This window comes from Malania oleifera, chromosome 10 (genome assembly GCF_029873635.1).
Source record: "Malania oleifera isolate guangnan ecotype guangnan chromosome 10, ASM2987363v1, whole genome shotgun sequence".
NCBI lineage: Eukaryota > Viridiplantae > Streptophyta > Magnoliopsida > Santalales > Ximeniaceae > Malania > Malania oleifera.
In genome coordinates, this window is record NC_080426.1 from 32,715,813 (window position 1) to 32,737,437 (window position 21,625).

A 21,625-nucleotide genomic window follows, 5' to 3' on the forward strand; every position below is an offset into this window, starting at 1 on the left:
GAAAGCGGTACTACACAGGTTGTGGGAAGCGAAGTAGCTAGGGCATTTGTGTTCCCTGCAAATTATTCTTCTCATTAATTCCCTTCTTATCTTCAATTCTCAAGGTCCCCAGGGAGTAGTCTAGACAACTCATCCATCATCTACAGTGAATAGTAATATTAGTACTCTCTCTCTCTCTCTCTCTCTCTCTCTCTCTCTCTCTCTCTCTAATTGACCTGGAAGGGACATTCAACTAAACGAAAGGATTAAGACATTGCACTAAACTGTGCATATTTTAGTTTATTTATTACTAACTATGTTACTTTTTTTATTAATAAAGGTTATGGAAGAGCTAGCTAGGTTCAACAGAATTACTATAGCTTCTCTTTGACCCAGATCAACTGCTATGCTAGGCTAGCTAATTGATCCGTTTGTTATTTTCCATTTTTGGTGATTAAGGGGCGCTTATCTCTGGATTATTAAAAAAAATAACTAAAAATAATAATCAAATGTGTGAAATTCTATTAATGATCAGATCATCAACAAAGAGGACCCTGGGAGGATCTTAAAAACTGGTTTTCATTGCGAGATCCAAGGAGATGCCTATTAACATATTAATTTCCATGGATATGCTTTGGACATGCTTGCCTTTGAGTTTGTGTGGATTTAAAAAAAATGTAGTATAAAATTATATTAAATTTTGTTCAAATTTAAATGTCAAAATCTATACTCTAAAATAAAATATTAGGGTAAAAGATACTTCCCTCCAAATTTGACGGAAAGATAAAAACTTATATTTAGGTTTCAAAAATCTTAGGAGTATTTCTTGAAATTTCAAAAATTCTATTGACCCCCTAGTTTGCCAAAATTAAAGGCATAGACCTCCCCCTATATTTAGAAAAACACGTATATATAAACTTCTTGAGAGGTATAAGTATTATAAAAATCAAATGTAAGAGGAGTTTTGTGGGATTTTGAAATCTCAAGAGAGCTATGAGGAATTTTTGAAACCTCAGGAGAGATTTAAAGGATTTATGAAATCTCGGAGGAAATTTCTTATCTTTTTGCCAAATTTCAAGGGATGCCAATGTCTTTTATTCTATTATTTATTCTTTTGCTCAAAATTTAAATTGATCCTAAATTTACACAGTGAAAGCTACCCATCTCTAGATCAGCTCGTACCCTTTTCACCCTCTTTTAGGTTATTTGAACCTAAGATATCAACTTGAGCATCTTCAACTTTGACCATGTTATCTATGTTAGTTATAACACCCACCTTGCTCCTAGTTATATGCTATGAAAGTGTATTTAAACCTTCCATAAGAACTCATAAATATAATTTGTTTGTTCATATTTAATCTCTATCTCATATTTTCTTATGGGAATTGGGGGAAAAAGCATTTAGTTGATTAATGTTGCTCTACTTGACAAATGGTTTCGGCAGTTCAATAAAAAAAAAAAGTTTATATAGTCTTTGGAGAACATACACGTATATGCATAAAGCATATACTATGAACTAGCCTCTTGAAAACCCTCCCCCTTACCTTTTTTTTTTTTTTAAAAAAGAAGGGCGGCACCTCCATTTATTTATTGATAACCCCTCACTTTTGGCAGAGGAATACCGTGGTTACAAGACAATCAAATGGAGATAACAAAATACAACACGTTAAAAATCTCTCAAAGAACAACACCAACATCTAGCCAAAAACTGGGTTACAAGTCCAAACAAAACAAAACAAAACAAAATAGGACCTACAAAACAAACCTCACCCAACAAAACAAAATAAAAGATAAACAACATAAAACATAAACGAAAACCAAAAGGAAATCAGCTAAACATACCTCTATAAACCGTATCCATTTTCTCCAATTTATACAAACCCTTGCTAACTTTAGGGAGTTTACTACTATTTGTAAACAAACTATTCCTCCCCATAGCACCTTGTCGAGTCAAGGCATCTACCACTTTGTTCCCTTCTCTATACCAATAATTTATCGAAAAATCTATTCCCTCCAATAAACCAATAAGTTGCTCCCAAAAATTCCACAAATACCACCAAGAGCACTTCCTGGCTCTTATCCAATTAATTACAATATTCAAATCACATTCAATATTGATACAGGTATGGTCCAAATGTTTGTAAATCTTTATTCCCTCCAACACAACTCTCAATTCAGTTTCATTATTTGAACAAAAGAACTTGTATTATCTCTAAGGATGCCACCACCACCCACCGACCCTGGGTTCCCCAAGTGGCTCCCATCCAAATTTAGTTTCAACCTCTCTTGCCTCAGTTTTAGTCATCTCACACTTTACATAATTTTAATTCTTTTATTCACAATTTGCACTTCCAGATTCTGTAATACCCGAAAATCAGCATCCTTTAAGTGAACCATTTCTGTCATATTCCTACTCAAAACCCCCACCAATTACTTAATGGAGAGCCACCCATCAGTACTACTCTCTAATTTTCCTCCCATTCTTGCCACACATCTCCTTCTCCACACCCTCCCCCTTATTCCATCCTATATGGGTGGAGTTTGTCAAAAGACATTTTAAGAGCATGGCCAAATGGTTATGCCAGTTTGGTAAAGAAAAGGATAGCCTTTGGAGAATGTAAACTTACATGCATAAAGCATGCTACGAACTAGACTCTTGGAAACCCTCCCCTTACTCCATCCTATATGGGTGGAGTTTGTGGAAAGGCATTTTAAGAGCTTGACCAATTAATATGGAATTTGACCTTCAATATTAGATCACCAAGGCGATCAAAGCATAGTGCACCATGGAACTATTGAAACTTCTTTATTTCTCCCTGCCAACCTTTCAACAAGAAGACTTGTGCATTTGACACCTTTCTAGAAAATATGTTTTCTCTGTTAATAATTTTTACAGTCAACTGCTAGAACAAAAATTCAGTTATCACTTTGATATCCCTTGCACAACTATGTGGAGTCCCTAGGTACCATCCAAGGTTTCTCTCTTTCTATAAATTTCCTTGGAAAACAAGGTCCTCTCACTCGATAATCTTCATAAGAAAGGGTGAATTATGACTTGATTCCATTAGTAATGAGCTTGTGGACCTTTTTTTTTTTTTTTTGCTTTATGTATTTACCAAATCGGTTTGGGCTTATATATTTCAACCACTCAATCTAAATTGGTCATGCCAGCCTCGATTCCAAACTTTCTTAATTCCTAGAGCTCCTCAACATTAAAAGGCAACTTTAAAAGGATGAAAATTTCAATCCCTATGGCAGTGATGTGGGAGATTTGGAAGGAACACAATCAAAGAGCTTCTAAGGACAAGGCTCTACCAATTTTTTCTATCTATCTAGGATTCTAAGCTCTATATACCACTGGAATCGTGCACGTCCCCAATGTTGTTCGTTAAGTTGGTCTGAATTTTTATATATTTGTTCCTTTCTTGCGGCTTAATACAAAAGCTTTATCTCTACTATACTTTTTTGGAACGATATCACAAGCTTCTTGCTTGTTTTACCTAGTTTTATTTAAAATTTTTACCTCTTAGAAAATATATAATATATACACACATAAACACACAAGTTAATTAATTAATTAATCATCTAATTAAGGTGTACAAAACCAAGCGTTAAGTCCCACTAGGTGGAGTCAGATATATAAATCATTTTTCGCCAATTTATGCGATCATGGACCATTTTTTTTTACAGATTCAGGAATACTAAATCCTTACTCACTATCTCCTCCCAAATTATTTTAGGTCTACCCCTACCCCTTTGATCTACTCCCCCTCCCCCCCAGTAACTAACTCACTCTTCCTCATTCGTGTACTATGTGGCGTATGTTGCAAGTGTCCTTACTATATGAGTCGTCCCTCCCTTATCTCATCTTTTATATATAGGAGCTACACCTAACTTGCCATGAATATGTTCATTCCTTAATTTATCTTTCAATGTTATACCACTCATCCATCTAAACATTCACATCTCGACAACTTTTACTTTTTGGACATTATGTTTCTTCGTCGCCCAACATTCTGATCCATATAGCATAGTTGATCTTATAAATGTCCTATAAAACTTTCTTTTAATTTTAAGGGTATTCTACGATCACATAGCACCCTTGAAGCACTTCTCTATTTTACCCAACCTGATTTAACTCTATGCATTACATCATCTTCAATTTCTCTTTCAGCTTACATAATAGATCCAAGGTATCGAAATCTACAAGTGCTATTTATTTCTTCATCATCAAGTTTAACTTTGTCTCCAATATTCCTCCTATCATTCTTAAAATTACATTTAATATATTTAGTCTTATTTCTTCTTATCCTAAAGTCTCTAGATTCCAAAACTTCTTTCCATAATTCTAACACAGCCTCTACTCCATCCCTAGTTTCATCAATTAATACAATATTATCTGCAAACAACATACAGTACCATGGAACCTCCTTTGAGTACCCTTAGTCAGTTGATCCATCACTAAAACAAAAAGATAAAGACTCAAATCATATCCTTGATGTACACCTATGGTGATTGAAAATTCTCTAGTTTCTCCATCTATAGTCCTTACACTAGTCATTACTCCATCGTACATATCCTTAATGACATCAGTATACCTACTACATAAACTTTTTTTTTCTAAAACCCACCATAGAACTTCCCTAGGTATCATATCATATGTTTTCTTAAGGTCAACAAATATCATATGCAAGTCCCTCTTCTTTTCCCTAAACTTTTCCACTAATCTTCTTAAAAGATATATAACTTATGTGGTAGATCTCTCAAGCATAAAATCAAATTGATTTTCTAAGACCTTTGTTTCTAACCTTAATCTTTGTTCAACTACCTTTTTCCCATAGTTTCATCATATGACTCTTAAGTTTAATTTCACGATAGCTATTACAATTTTGAATATCTCCTTTATTTTTGTGTATATATAGGTATTAAAGTGCTTTTCCTAACTCCATTCATCTGACATTTTCTTGGTTTTTTATAATTGTATTAAATACATTAGTTAACCATATAATTATATTATCACCTAAGTATTTCCAAACATCAATTGGGATGTTATCTAGTCTCATAACTTTCCTATTTTTCATCTTTTTTAGTGCAAACTTAGCTTTGTTAACTCTAATTTTGCAAATAAGTCTCATATTTTTAGTTCTTTTCTCATTTGACAATTCTAAATTTAAGTCTTCTATTTGGTTTTCATTAAACAACTTTGTAACGACCCTCACCCGCCACGTGGGCCCAGAGTGCAACTTTAGTGACGTCTGCGTACCTAATACCTTACTCATCATGTATAAAGCACATATATGCATTGAAAAAAAATATAAAATCTTCAAATTACATTACCAGAGTTCTAACTATCTTTAAACACAAATATATCCATTTTCACATAATTACATCTCGTAAAACCAAACAAAAATAAAACTTTTATCTACACACTACCTATATAAAATTTACACCACTAACCCGACTCCTCGAGCCTGCTAGACCCAATCTCTAGGATTTTCTAAAAAGACAGTTTGTAAAGTAGGGGTGAGGCACAGCTCAATAAGGGAAAGACTAAGTTAATGTCAATGTGTGGCCAACATATGTACGAAAAATAACCAGTTTACTAAGCAGATAAACACATCTATGAAAACATTCTTATTTTGCACTCACACACACAATTAGCCGAGGATAGGGAAGATTTCCCGCCCATACAAGTAGCTTCCCTCTACTCTAATACCATTACTGCTACTAGGGCACTTGCCTTTCTCAGCAAGCCCTCGAAATTATCTTATTAATTATTCGTATTCACATAAATTAACAGATATGCATATAAGACACTCCATGTGACAAATACGCAATTTACTTCCCCCATGGCACGGGTTGTGCGGCCCGAAGGCTGGTCTAATGTCCTGGGGGATCCCCTTAGACAATAGTCATCAGTACTCTCTGCTAACATACTCCGCGGGTATACGAAACTCCAACTGCAAGTCCGATTGCTCTTACCCAGGGGGTGCATTCACCTCACGTAGGCAAATCAGACAAGGCACCCCTATACCTCTCAGCACAGGTGTGGGTGCACACAGCCACATAACAAATCCCTAGCAACGGTACCATACTCACAATATACTGGTCCCCAAAGTTCCTAAAGCATATCATGTAATTTAGATAATAGAAAATACTATTTAAAACAACATTTCATATATTTTTCTTGTTATTACAAAAACCTAACCCCCGGCCACAAAATACAACCCGGCGTATACATGTAAATTAAAACTCGGCCCTCGGCCGTCATACCAAATTCCTACATTATTCACAAGCAATTCTAGTATTTTCGCAACAATGCTAGTATTTCACAAATAGTTCCAGTATTTCGCAAACATTCTAAAATCTAATTAAACAATAAATCTAACCAAATAATCATCGGCCACATGGTTTTAAAATTTAAACAAAACCATACAAACAACCAAACTTTCCACCGTTCGTTTCTATTCAAAATACCATACCATATATCCTAGGCTTGTAAAATTCATTTCAAATGATTGGTTTTCAAAATAACTGTGATGCCCCGATTTCCATACAATCTTTTTTCTCATAATAAATAAATAATTACACGTCATTGACAACATCCACAAATCGGCCACGTCAACAACCCTACTACCATTCGTACGACCCAACCTGCATTGGGTATCGGGTAAAAAGTCATTTTATTTATAAAACCTAACAGCGGAAGAGAATGTAATTATATCATTCAGAATACAATAACCAAAGTATCTACATACACACATATACATCATTATCACAAACTCAATACCTACTCAACACTAGGGGAATTACACCTCCCCTAGTCCAAAAACTCACCCTGCGTGTCAGGGTCTCAGCTCCCAATGGTCACGGAGCTCTATCGCCTAGCCTATCTCTGTCCCCTAAAAAATTTATATAATTTGGGTGAGACACATCTCAGCAAGAAGGAATAAATTATTTACAGTGTGTGGTCATATGAGTTCAATTATAATACACTTACTTATCAAATCATCATTTCATCTGAGAAAATACACTGATATACACATTCTCATAATCATATAGATATACAACAAAAGCTTTTATAAGCTTTAAAATCATTTTTCAAATTCAGTGATTTCCAACACATAATTATCCGCGAAGTTCCTGAGAATACAGAAGATTACCGACCCATACAGGTAGCTTCCCTCTGCCCTAACACGTTATGCAGCCAGGTATGACCACATTTGATACCTATCAGGGCACTCATCTTACTCAGTAAGCCCTTAGGCGAAGAGTTTCACTTTGCCTCAATTATTTATATCATTAACTCACACAGTTCCATTTCTCAATTTTATCATTCTCTGTTTCTCAATTTCCATTCTTTCTTTCATTTCTCATTTTAGCCAATTTTATCATTCTTTCACTATCCATTTCCATTTTTACTTTCCGGCTCATGAGTATCCTTGGTATCAAATACCAACATCGCGTCTATAACTCATGGCCACCCTGAGGATCTTTCTATCCACGCCATACTTCCCCCCATGGTCAAGGTTGTGTGACCCGAAGACTGGATTTAACCGCGGTTGGCCGACTCGGTTAGAATAAAGTATCATATCACATATCGCGTTTGTAGTACGACTGGCCGGCCTATAACTCTGATCTAGACTCAGGGGGCCCAACAACCCTACACAATGGCATAGTCGACTGTCACGCCATACGCTCCAAGAGTCCGTGTGGTTGCACTAACACCACTAGCAATGGTACCGTGCTCAATATCACAACCATCCAATAGGGTTTACTATCACATACCCGCAATCATTATGTCGTATTGGCATTTCAGTAATCATATTTCAGTATATCACAATTCAGTTCAATATAAATATTCTCATCATTTTCTATGCACATTTCATCATCTCGTAATAACATATATCATATTTCACGTATTTTTCACTTTTTTTCCAAAATACTTATACCAGTAATTTGTACAAACTTATTTCTGATACAAATAATTTCCACTCACATATAAATATCACATTTCATTATTTTTCACTAATCACATCAATCATTCTCATTTCAATATTTTCTCAAAAAATACTCATCGTTATATTTCACATTTTTCAACACATGTCATGTGCTACACAGTTTTCATCTAATATTCATAACATATTATTTTCACACTCCAAAATATCACAATCTAAAATCACTCAAATACCACACAATTTATCTGATATTTATATCGTAATAATTTCCAGACATAATACCATAAGCACATTTTCACATATTAATTTAAACAGTAATTCCACAAATACTCCTACAATTTATTCCCCTTACCTGCCTTACTGAGAGACTCGTTAACACCCAGATTCTATGCCCTTGAGGCCCTAAATTAAAATCCTGTAATTTACATTTTCTCCAGATTAATTAACCTATTTCCCCAAAATAATACTCATTTAACCTTCCCTAGACTCCATATACCTCAAATTAACATTCAAACCATTATTTAACACCCCCACTAATTTTCTGAATTTTGCCTACGGATCCCAAAATTACACTCGCGGCTGCTCACCCGAATCCTAAATTTCAGAAATTCTACTTCAACCCTAGATGCTCAATATTTTAGCATTTTTAAATTAATACTAATTAATTAAAAATAAACCCCTTAATAACCCCCGTACCCCAAATTTGGGGTTTTACCCACGACGACCCCATGAGAATTATGTCTCACTAGACTTGTAAAGAATCATCCCTAGATTCTCGTGGTGGTGTCCATTCGTCAATTAGGCTTATAATTTGTAAGAAATTAAAGAGAAAGAAAAAATTGGCTTACCCCAGGAGATACATCTTTGCCGCTCCTACCACTGATTCGCTCCGGTAGAAATGACGGCAGCGGAGAATGGAGTCTAGCGGAATTTTTTGACTTTTTGATCGAGCGAAAATTCGTCACGAAATCGAGGAGAGAGGGAGAGAGAGTGTGTCTGCACACAGGAAAAGAAGAAGAAGAAAAGAAGAGGAAGAAAACAAACAAAAATATAATAAAAAAAATCAAACCTCCTGAAACTAGAAGCTTCAGGAGAGTTATAATAATAATAATAATAATAATAATAATAATAATAATAATAATAATAATAATTAATATTAATAATAATATATTTTATTAATAAAAATAAAATAAATTTTAATTATTTTTTTCTTTTTTATTTTTTTGTAAATCTGATTAATTAATTTTTTTTTTTTAAATTACTCCACTAATATTCTATATCCCTTTTTGGGGTTAGTACAATAACCTTCAAATTCTTAAATAAATAAATAAATATATTAATTTAATCAATTCAAATTAAATGAAGTTCCTGACTTAACTTAATTCCCTTACCTGATTCCTGAAAAGTCTGCTAACACCCCAGCCTACGCCCCATGGGGTTCAAAATCCCTAAAACCCTAAAATTCAAATTTCACTATATTACTCATTACAATCCCTAAAGTAACTTTCCATAAAATTTCCCCAAACCTTGAATACCCTAAATAGCCTAGTAAAGCCTAAATTATTAAACTTACCCCCGATTTAGGATTGGTACCCTGGAGCTCTAATTCGAAAACTCGCTCCTACTAGATTGTAGAGAATCTCCTCACGAATATCCTGACAATTTTTGTTCGTTAATTGAACTTATGGTTTAAGAGAAATTGAGGTAAGTTTGAGAATTGGTCTTATCCTAGGAGATATGTCTACGCCGCTCCCACGATAGATCCGCTCTAGTAGAAGTGTCAATGGCGACGAACAGAACCCAACGGTATTTCTGGATTTCCGATCGGCCGAATATCGGAGATGAGATTGAGGAGAGTGGAAGAGAGGAGACGAAGAGACGAAACGCCAAAGGCTGCGCAACTTCTACTTCCTCTGCATTTTTTTTTTTATTCAGTTGCTTCCTGAAGATTAATTTCAGGAAGCTTTACTTAATGTATATATATATTATATCATTATAATATTATATTATTATTATATTATATTATTTAATTATAATATTATTTATTTTTTTATTTATTTTTTAATTTTTAATTGTTTTAATAATAATTTTTTTTTAGGATCACTACATTCTCCCCTCCTCACAAAAATTTCGTCCTTGAAATTTGTTAACTATTACTAATCACATTCTTAACTCACTACCCCTGTCTACAAAAGAATTGGCAGCCGCCCACATAGCGGTCATGTCTTATGTTTATTACTTACCATCACTTATGGCGGAGGAATACTGTGGTTACAATACTGCCTTTGGGAAATTACAATAATCATAACAAAGTTTTCCAAAGACTATCAATAATTAAAACTATACACAACTAACCACACAACCTACTCTAATCCCTCTATATACAATCATACCCTTACTTATCTGGCACTAGCCCTTGCTAAACAGTTGCAGGTATTCTGGCGTATTTTTGTTTCTAACTCCCAAGAAGCCTTCTCAACTGCACGATTTTGCCACAGAACCTTCACTAACGGTATATCTTTAGTATGCAGTTCCTGTATTTTTCGATCCAGAATCTGAACTGGTACTTCCTCGTATGCCAGAGTATCCCCGATCTCCAACAATTCATAACTGATCACATGTGAGGGGTCTGGAATGTACCTCCTTAACATGGACACGTGGAACACGTCGTGTATCCTGGACAGCGCTAGGGGTAGTGCTATCCTGTACGCCGCCGAACCAATCCTCTCCAGATTCTTGAACGACCCAATGTATCTAGGGCTCTGCTTGCCCTTCTTTCCATACCTTATCAACCCCTTCATTAGAGCAATCCTCAAGAATATCATACCACCTACTTTGAATTATAGCTCCCATTAGTGAGTATCCGCATACCTCTTCTGCTAACTCTGAGCTGCCTTAATCTTTTCCCTGATAAGTTCGATCTTTGTAGAGGCTTGCTGAACAAGTTCTGGTCCCAAAATCTGCTGCTTGCCTACTTCATTCTAGTACAACGGAGATTGACACCGGCAACCATACAAAGCATCATATGGTACTGTTCCAATGCTGGCCTGGTGACTATTATTGTATGCAAACTCAACCAATGGCAGATATCGGATCTAACTGCCCCCAAAATCTAACACACATGCCCGTAGTATATCCTCAAGAATCTGAATGGTTCGTTCGGACTGTCCATCCATCTGAGGGTGAAATGCAGTACTGAAATTGAATTGAGAACCCAACGCTCCCTACAAACTCTTCCAGAAGCGGGAAGTGAATTACGAATCCCGATCTAAAACGATGGACACAGGCATGCCATGCATTCTGACTATCTCCTGAACATAGAGTTCTGCCAGCTTATCCATGGAATAACTGGTTCTAACCAGAATAAAATGGGCAATCTTTGTCAATTTGTCAACAACTACCCATATGGCATTCTGCCCATTCAATACTGAAGGTAATTTCGATACCAAGTCCATCGAGATATGCTCCCACTTCCACGTAGGGATGTCCAGTGGTTAAAGTGGTCCTGTTGGTCTCTAGTGTTCTGCCTTCACCTACTGACATGTCAAGCACTAACCCAAAAATTTAGCAATTTCCCTCTTTGTGTTACTCCACCATAATGTTTCACATAAGTCTCTATACATCTTTGTGCTACCCGGGTGAACAGTATAGAGAGAACAGTGAGCTTCCCCCGGAATCGTCCTCTTTATCTCTACGTCATCTAGCACACACAATCGAGTTTGAAATCTGAGAACTCCATCCTCAGCAACATTAAAGTCTGTGTGTTGCTTATCCTATATCTTCTCTACAATCTTCATCAACTCAACATCTTTCAATTGAGTTGTTCTGATTCTCTCCCGTAAAGTCGGTTGAACCACTAGACTAGAAATGAACAGCTGGTGATTCCCTTTTACAAATTCTACACCCAACCTCTCCAGGTCCATCATGATCTAGTGCGAAGCCAAAACTGCTGAGGCTGATATACCCTCAGATTTCTGGCTTAATGCATTGGCTACCACGTTTGCCTTTCTTAGGTGATAGCTAATGGTACAGTTGTAATCATTTATCAACTCGAGCCATCTATGCTGCCTCATATTCAACTCCTTTTAGGTGAAGAAGTACTTGAGACTTTTATGGTCAGTAAAGATCTCACACCCTACACCATAAAGGTAGTGTCTCCAGATCTTCAACACAAACACAACTGCTGCCAGCTCCAAGTCGTGCGTAGGATAGTTCTTTTCGTATTCTTTCAACTAGCGAGACGCATACGCAATAAATTTCCTCTGCTGCATTAGAACACAACCAAGTCCCTTTTGTGATGCGTCGCTGTAGATTACAAATCTACCATCACCGGATGGAAAGGTCAACACTGGGACAGTGACTAGATGTTGCTTTAATTTTTGGAAGCTCTACTCACATTTGTTGGTCCAGTCAAACTTCACATTCTTTCTCATGATTCGTGTCAAAGACTTTGATAATTTGAAGAACCCCTCAACAAATCAGCGGTAGTATCCGGCAAGACCTAGAAAACTTCTAACTTCCTGCACGTTCTTTGGCCTTGCCCAATCAACTACAACCTCTACTTTACTCGAATCCACTGAAATCCCTTCCTTGGATACCACATGACCCAAAAATGCAACCTGCTCTAACCAGAATTCACATTTCTTAAGTTTAGCAAATAACTTATTTTCCCTAAGCTCCAAAAGCACTAGTCTCAAATGAGATTCATGCTCCTCAGGACTCCTCGAATAGACCAAAATATCATCTATGAATACAATAACAAATTAGTCTAAGTACTCATGGAATACCCTATTCATTAGATTTATAAATACAGCTGGAGCATTCGTCAACCCGAACGGCATAACCAAGAACTCGTAATGGTCGTACCGAGTCTGAAAAGTAGTCTTCAATACATCATCTTATCTAACCTTCACCTGATGATATCTAGATCGTCGATCGATTTTAGAGAAAATCTGCATACCTTGAAGCTGATCGAACAAGTCGTCAATTCGGGGTAATGGATACTTGTTCTTCACTGCTACTTTATTAATTCCTCGGTAGTTGATGCACATCCTCATCGACCCGTCTTTCTTCTTCACAAACAACACCGGTGCACCCCCAGGGCGATGCACTTGGTCTGATAAACCCTCTATCTAGAAGCTCCTGTAGTTGCTCCTTTAGCTCCTTTAGTTCAACTGAAGTCATTCTATATGGGGCTTTAAAGATTGATGCTATCCGTGGGATCAGATCAATTGCAAATTCCACCTCATGATCAGGAGGCAACCCCAGTAAATCCTTTGAAAAAACATTAGAGAACTCCCTTATCGCTGGGATATCTTCCAACTTGAGCTCCTCCTTCGGCACTTCCTTCGCAATTGCAAGGTAACCCTAGCATCCTCCCAAAAGTAACCTCTTCTCCCGAATAGTAGAAAGGATATGTGGTGCCGAATGCACACATGACCCAACAAATACAAACTCCTGCTCCCCAAGAGGTCTGAATACTACCTCCTTCCTGTGACAGTCAATGCTCGCATAGCTAGATGCTAGCCAATCTATGCCTAGAATAATCTCAAAACCATGCATATCAAGGACTATCAAACTAGCAGGTAGCACTCTCCCTTGAATCTCTACTGCATAATCCCTGATCACTTTACTACACACTAACACTGACCCTATCAGTGTGCCTACTACTAACTCTGTCTATAACAGTTGAGCCCCTAACCCATATAGTTTAACAAATCTCTGAGACACAAACGAGGGGATTGCATCTGAATCAAATAATACAATGGCACTATCTAATAGTATGTTAGGATATAACCCGACTTAGAAATTTCACCCTTAACATAATTAATGCAAATATGGAATAATGGAATTAATATAATATATAGGTTCTAATTTAATAATTCATATTCCAATTCTATCACAAACCATTAAGGTAAAAAAAATCTTCATCCCAACATTAACTTCACACACATACCCACTCATACTAACATCCCAACCTAAATTTCCTGAGTTCCAGTCCCTCAACCTAGAAATGAAACCATTGATGGATTTACCATGGTTTTTTGAAACTCACGACTGATTTAGAAAATCATAGAAGTCCGTCAATAGATTTCTGCCACCAAGCTTCTAGAACAAAATTCATCTTAACCTATCCAATCCTGTCCCTATCTTATCTCAACCTATACTCTGGTAATTATAAATCCTCAAAGTGTGCAGAACCTAGCAAACCTAGGCTCTGATACCATCTGTAACAACCTCGACCCGCCACGTTGGCTCGAAATACTACTTTAGTGACGTTTGTGTACCTAATACCTTGCTCATTATATATAAAGCACATATATGCAGCGAAAAAAAAATACAAAATTCTCAAATTACATTACCAAAGTTCTAACTATCTTTAAACACAAATATATCCATTTTTACATAATTACATCTCGTAAAACTAAACAAAAATAAAACCTCTATCCACACACTACCTACACAAAATTTACACCACTAACCCAGCTCCTCTAGCCTACTAGACCCGATCTCAAGGACTTCCCAAAAAGACAATTTATAAAGTAGGGGTGAGGCACAGGTCAATAAAGGAAACACTAAGTTAATGTCAGTGTGTGGCCAGCATGCATTTAGTGTACAAAATATAACCAGTTCACTAAGAAGATAAACACATTTATGAAAACATCCTTATTTTATACTCACACACACAAGTAGCCGAGGATAGGGAAGATTACCCGCCCATACAAGTAGCTTCCCTCTGCTCTAATACCATTACTGCTATTAGGGCACTCGTCTTTCTCAACAAGCCCTTGAAATTATCTCATTAATTATTCGTATTCACATAAATTAACAGATATGCATATAAGACACTCCCTGTGACAAACACACCATTTACTTCCCCCATGGCACGGATTGTGCGGCCCAAAAGTTAAACTAATGTCCTGGGGGATCTACCTAGACACTCTCTCCTAACATACTCCACGGGTATACGCAGCTCTAACTGCTAGTCCGATTGCCCTCACCTAGGGGGGTGCATTCACCTCACGTAGGCAAATCAGACAAGGCCACATTACACCTCTTAGCACAGGTATAGGCACACATAGCCACATAACGAATCCCTAACAACGGTACCATGCTCACAATACACTGGTCCCTAGAGTTCCTAAAGCATATCGTGTAATTTAGATAATAGAAAATACCATTTAAAAAAACATTTCACATATTTTTCTTATTATTCCAAAAACCTGACCTTCGGCCACAAAATACAACCCGGCGTATAGCCGTAAATTAAAACTCGGCCCTCAATCGTCATACCAAATTCCTACATTATTCACAAGCAATTCTAGTATTTTCGCAACAATGCCAGTATTTCACAAACAGTTCCAGTATTTCGCAAACATTCTCAAATCCAATTAAATAATAAATTCTACCCAATAATCATCGGCCACACAATTTTAACATTTAAACGTAACCATACAAACAACCAAACTTTCCTTCGTTCATTTCTATTCAAAATACCATACCATATATCTTACGTTTGTAAAATTCATTTTGAACGGTCGGTTTTTTTAAATAACCTTCAAATTATTAAATGAATAAATATATTAATTTAATCGGTTCAAATTAAATAAAATTCCTAACTTAACTTAATCCCCTTACCTGATTCTTGAAAAGCCCACTAATGCCCTAGCCTACGCCCCACAACGTTCAAAATCCCTAAAATCCTAAAACTCAAATTTCACTACATTACTCATCACAATCCTTAGAGTAACTTTCCCTAAAATTCTCCTAGGCCTTGAATACCCTAAATAGCCTAAGAAAGCCTATATTATTAAACTTACCCCCAATTTAGGATTGGTACCCCGGAGCTCCAATTCAAAAACTCGCTCCGACTAGATTGTAGAGAATCTCCCCACGAATCTCCTGACAATTTTCGTTCGTTAATTGGGCTTATGGTTTAAGAGAAATGAGATAAGTTTGAGAATTGATCTTACCCCAGGAGATATGCCAACGCTGCTCCCACGACAGATCTGCTCTAATAGAAGTGTCGGTGGCGGCGAATAAAGCCCAATGGTATTTTTGGATTTTCGATCGATCGAACATCGGAAACGAGATTGAGGAGAGTGGGAGAGAGGAGACGGAACGCCAGAGTCTGCGCAGCTTCTACTTCCTCTACATTTTTTTTGTTTTTTGATTCAGTTGCTATTTGAAGATTAACTTCAGGAAGCTTTACTTTATGTATATATATTATCATTATAATATTATATTATTTAATTAATAATAATAATAATTTACTTATTTATTTCTATATTTTTATTTTTATTTTTTTAATGATACTAAATTTTTTTTTTCAGGATCATTCCAAACTTACTAAAGTAGTTTTGCGATCTTTCTTTAATGTCTTCGTCCTTAACCAAAATAATATCTGTAATGACCTGAATAATAATGGTACTTAAATAATAAAGAGGAAGGGAAGTAGAACCAGTAACAGAAGGAGGCAGTCGACTTCGTCGACAAACGTTTCGTGTTCGTTGACGACGTTGCACTTTAGGATACAATGACCTAAGAAAATTTATCAAGTCGTCATCAACGAACACAGGGGATTTGTTGGCGAGGGTATAAGAGGGTCTCGTCAACGAAGACAAGTTTTGCCAAGGAGAAAATACCGAGAGGATATTTGGGCGACTCTGAATTTCGTCAACAAAGGGTAGCGTTCGTCGACGAATTGTCTCTTGACCTCGTCGATGAGGTGACGTGGTTCGTCGACAAGGGCCAGTGTATAAAATGGCCAAACTTCATTTTTTCAGCAGAATTTTGACGCACAAACCCTCTCTCTCTCTCTCCTCCCTACGGTTCCTCCCTCTTCTCTCTTCGATTTCGGCACCGTTAGTCGCTGGATCGACAATTTGAGGCCACCACGACGCTCCTGGGAAAATTCTCTTCAAGTCTTTGCGAAGTGGATCATCGGTGGGACGAAGTTAAATTTCATCCCAGATTCAGGGTAAGACCTTTTGTTGAAATTTTACTTTCCAGCAGTTGTAGGAAATGTTGTAGACGTAGAAATAGTAATATTTTGTTATGGGATATATGGTTTTCAGGGTGTTGAGTGGAGAACCCTGTAGGTGTAGGAGCTGTCACAATAAGGGGATTTTAGCAGAAATTAGGTAAGAGAAATATGTTATGCTAGACAATTTTAGAATGATTTTCAATATGAGATGTATATTTTTACCAGGTTATTATTCATAGTAGAACTTTATACAGTTTATTAATAATGAATAATATGTTTTAAATTACTATGTGACTTGAGAATATAAATATAGTACAAAAACATGCTTTATAGTATTACTCAGAGTTATATTTATAGAATATACAGACAGTGGATATATTTTATAATAATTACAGAATACCATGAGTATACAGTTTACAGTACCATGACATACAATTTTACAGTTCATTTTAGAAATATAGTTGATATAGATACAGTTTATCACAGTGTCATGGTTAATACAGTTATTAAAGAATCATGGTAAAACAGATAGTTGTATATAGAAATGTATTATATAGTATCAGACCCTAATAGACCATACAGATATATTTTACAAAGCACGGTACCGTTGCTATATACAGAATAGAGTGCAACCACCTATTTAGATAATACATGGTAAGTAGGTCGATCACATGCCCACGTGTGGACAGGCTCCCCATTAGATATGAGTTGAGGAGGGCTGATCAGATTGATGGAGTATAGTGTTTTATCTTGGTCGGACAACCATGATAGATCCCGCCTACGGGCCGCACAACCCATTCATAAGGGTTTAAATCATGACATACAGTTATTCATCCAAGAAAGTTTTCAATTATTATTATGTATGTACAGTTTCACAGAAACAGGGAATATATATATATATATATATATTAAAAGTATTATGTATAGAAACTTAAAATACATATATGTTAAGCAACATAGGAAAGGTGGTGGTTATATTATTTGTACTATATTTACAGATTCAGTTATACATGATTATATAGAAACAAATCTTCTTAGTATTGTAACTCATTTGTCACACACTAACAATAGCATATTTCGTCTTACTGAGCGTCGTCTCATCCCATTACTTTAATATTTTTCAGGTGATTCAGGTAGGCGAGTAGATTAGGCTCGCAGATAAAGGGGCTTCAGTACTGCCCTGTCAGTAGAATGAGTATTTTTGGGAGTATTTATGTATAACCCTAACCCATTTGAGGGTATTTTTGGAAACAATCATATATGTATATTTTGGAAAACATTTTAGCACTCTGATATTGTATATTTTTTTGATTGTGTCTATATGAATTTCGTTTCTCACTGCTTAGGTTGATGGTTTGGTTTAATCTAGTAGGTATCAGAGCATTATAAATTTTACAGTATCAAAAAAAGAATTGGAAAATAAATAGCAGGACGTTACAAAATCATCCTCACTTTTTATACATTTTACATTTCTTAAGTCCTTACTCTTCCTTTCTTTAACTTTAGCAAGTTTAAATATATCTCTTTCCCTTTTCTTGTATCTAATCTATCATACAAACTATTAAATGATATGTATTCAGCTTCACTAACGACCTTTTTTACATCTTTTTTTGTCTCCTTATACTTTTCAAAGTTATCATTATTTCTACATTTTTGTCACGTTTTATACCAAATTCTTTTTGTCTTTACAGCTTTTTGTATATATTTATCCCACCACCAAATTTCTAAACTATTTGAGAATCTTTCCCTTGATTCACCTAAAATCTCTTTTGCTATCATTTTAATTGAGCTAACTAATCTACTTAAAAGAGTATTTGTATCTACCTCATCTTCTATAGTCCAATCCCCATCTTATTTGATCATTAAATTTTATTATATTTTCTCCTTTTAGGTTTCACCACCTAGTTCTCTTACACTAGTTTATTATATCTATTTTCTTTCATTTTTTAATACATATATCTAACACTAAGACTATGTTGTGCGGTTAGGATTTCACCTATAATAACTTTACAATTTTTGCATGATAAGCGATCTACCCTCCTAGTTAAAAAAAAAAAAAAAAATCTATTTGACTTCTATTTTGTCCACTTTTAAAGGTTATTAAGTGTTCTTCTCTCTTCTTAAAGTAAGTATTCATTATACTAAAATCATGTGACATAGCGAAGTCTAAGATCATCTCCTCATGCTCATTTTTGTCTCTATCCATATCCTTTATGTATCATCTCATAATTTTTATTATCCTTTCCAACGTGTCCATTTAGATCTCTTCCTATAAATATTTTCTCAATCCCTGGTATGTCTTGTTTAATATTATCCATATCTTCCCAAAATTGTATTTTTAATATTTTTTGTTAAGTCGACTTGAGGAGCATAAATACTAATGATATTTATTATCTCTTGTCCTAATATTATCTTGATTTTTATATTTTTATCCTCTACTCTATTTACATCAATAACGTTATCTTTTAAGTTTTTGTCTATAATAATTCCTACTTTATTCTTATGTTTTTCTTTTCCAGTGTACTAAAGTTTAAATCCATATTTATCAAATTCTCTAGCTTTCTCCCCCACCCACTTAGTTTTTTGAAGACAAATTATGTTAATTGTTCTTTAATAATTGTGTCCACAATTTTCATACTTTTACCCGTAAGTGTCCCTATATTCCAAGTTACTAATCTAATCCTAGTTTCCTGAACTAACGTCTTTACCTGCCCACATCCAGAATGATGCAGGATCCATCGCATATTTGATACCGTACCCAGGCGATGACACGATACGTGTGTCGCTTCTGGGCGATGACCTAACCCACCCTTGCCCACTTTTCATTACACCCAGGTGGTACAAGTGCAACACGTTGCTGATAGGGGATGCCCCAAAAAATATTCGGTATGGATTCATATCATAGTGATCTGATAAATTTTACGCTAACTACCTAACGCTACCCTCCTCCTTTACCTAGGCTTGGGACCGACTATGTGTGAAAAAATTAGGACATTAAGTGCATCACAAGCTCTGTGTGTGTGTGTGTGTACGGAGAGAGAGAGAGAGAGAGAGAGAGAGAGAGAGAGAGAGAGAGAGAGAGAGAGAGAGTTTACTTATAGGATAAAGAATAATTAATTTTGCGTCCTAGGGTAATCATCTCTGAGATTGGGCATTGGATCAAAGATAAGATTGTTTCTTTATGACTAGTTGTTTGTGGGTTCAAAACAAATGTAAGATTGCATCTATTATGATAATCTTCTCTCTACCTTCACAAATCAAAGAACTTAGTGGCCCAATAATATCCTTTTTAAGAGAGATTTCTAATATAAAACTCTTAAACATGTACTATGAAATCTTCTTAATCTTAAAAAGGCATAAGTGTAATTGGATAAATTATTCATTCAGTGTGCATCCATTGTGTGGCCAAACCCAAAAGGTGAAAATAATTATTTTTAAATGTTCAAGATTAAAGAAGACATGTACTTAACAAAATGATTAAATTTTTTTTATGTAAATAATCAGATAGATTTTGTGCATGTTGGGGTAGAAAGGAAATGTGTATGCATGACTGACTTGTTAATGTCCACAACTGTGTTAGATTTCATGCCTACAGCCTATGCGCACATTCAAATCCTAGCTCAGGCCACCAGCTGGATAGATAGTATTTGAATAATAGATAGTGTTTGAATGTTCACAGAAGATTGGTAAGAATCATGATAAAATATTTAGTTATATATAATTTCATTCCTTGCTCTTGAAGTTGGTGCATTGATATGGAGGTAACATCTCAAAGGTTAATCAGAATTTAAAACTTTTATATTTGCATTGTTTGTGTAATTTTGGTGTAAACAAAGTTGATTCTCGGTAATAGGTTCCAAATTCGATTACTCACTTATGATTTTTTTGATGAATTATTAGAAATGCATCAATGAGGACGATAATGTTTTTTTTATCTTCTTGGTTTGGTACTATCTAGATAGGTTTGAAAGAATTTGTCTAAATAGGAGTTTCAGGTCATTAAAAAAAAAAAACAGTTTTTGTGTAACCAAATTTTCATAAATCTTTAACTGAAAAAATAAAAAAAATAAAAAGAAAAAAGACGGTACATATGTAACAAGCCCTTCGGATCCACCTAGATAATACCCAATCAAAAGATGAAAATATTGTCATCTACCCATTAATGATGTGTTGTTGGTAATTCACTAGAAAAACTACAAGTAGATAGGTGAACTTGGGACCTTGTGATCATCAAGGTCCAACTTTGGTCCTAAAACCCAGCGAGGCAATGTTTATATTCTTATTGGTATGTAGAGATTTTCTTAATCACAGGACCTATTTAATATACTGTATAATTAAATTTTGGAATGGGGTGGGGAGGAGGGTGCTTTTGTCGGTGTCTTGGAGGCGAAGAGAAGGAGGAGAGGGGCGGGGGCGGGGGCGGGGGCGGTGGCGTGGGGGGAGTAATAGCTACGAATGAAGTCTAAAGGGGCAATGAGTGGTGGCCGGTGGGCTTTATCAACACTTCCAATGAATACATATTTATATATATAATATAATATAATACACACACACACACACTCTACAGGCAGGTGTTTGATGGGTATGTCAAATTAGCTAGAGGGACAATATTATACATTATGCAGATGATGATGATATATTCCCCTCCCCCCCCCCCGCCCTTTTTTTCTCAAGAAATCCTGCCAAATCGATTTCCAATATA

The 21,625-nt window shown here is 35.7% G+C and overlaps 1 protein-coding gene across 1 annotated transcript in view; it reads left to right on the forward strand.

Moving 5' to 3' along the window:
• Nucleotides 1–21,625, forward strand: part of LOC131165728 (ricin-like) — a 630,504-nt gene that overhangs the window by 557,920 nt on the left and 50,959 nt on the right. The gene's annotated exons all lie outside the window — the stretch shown is intronic.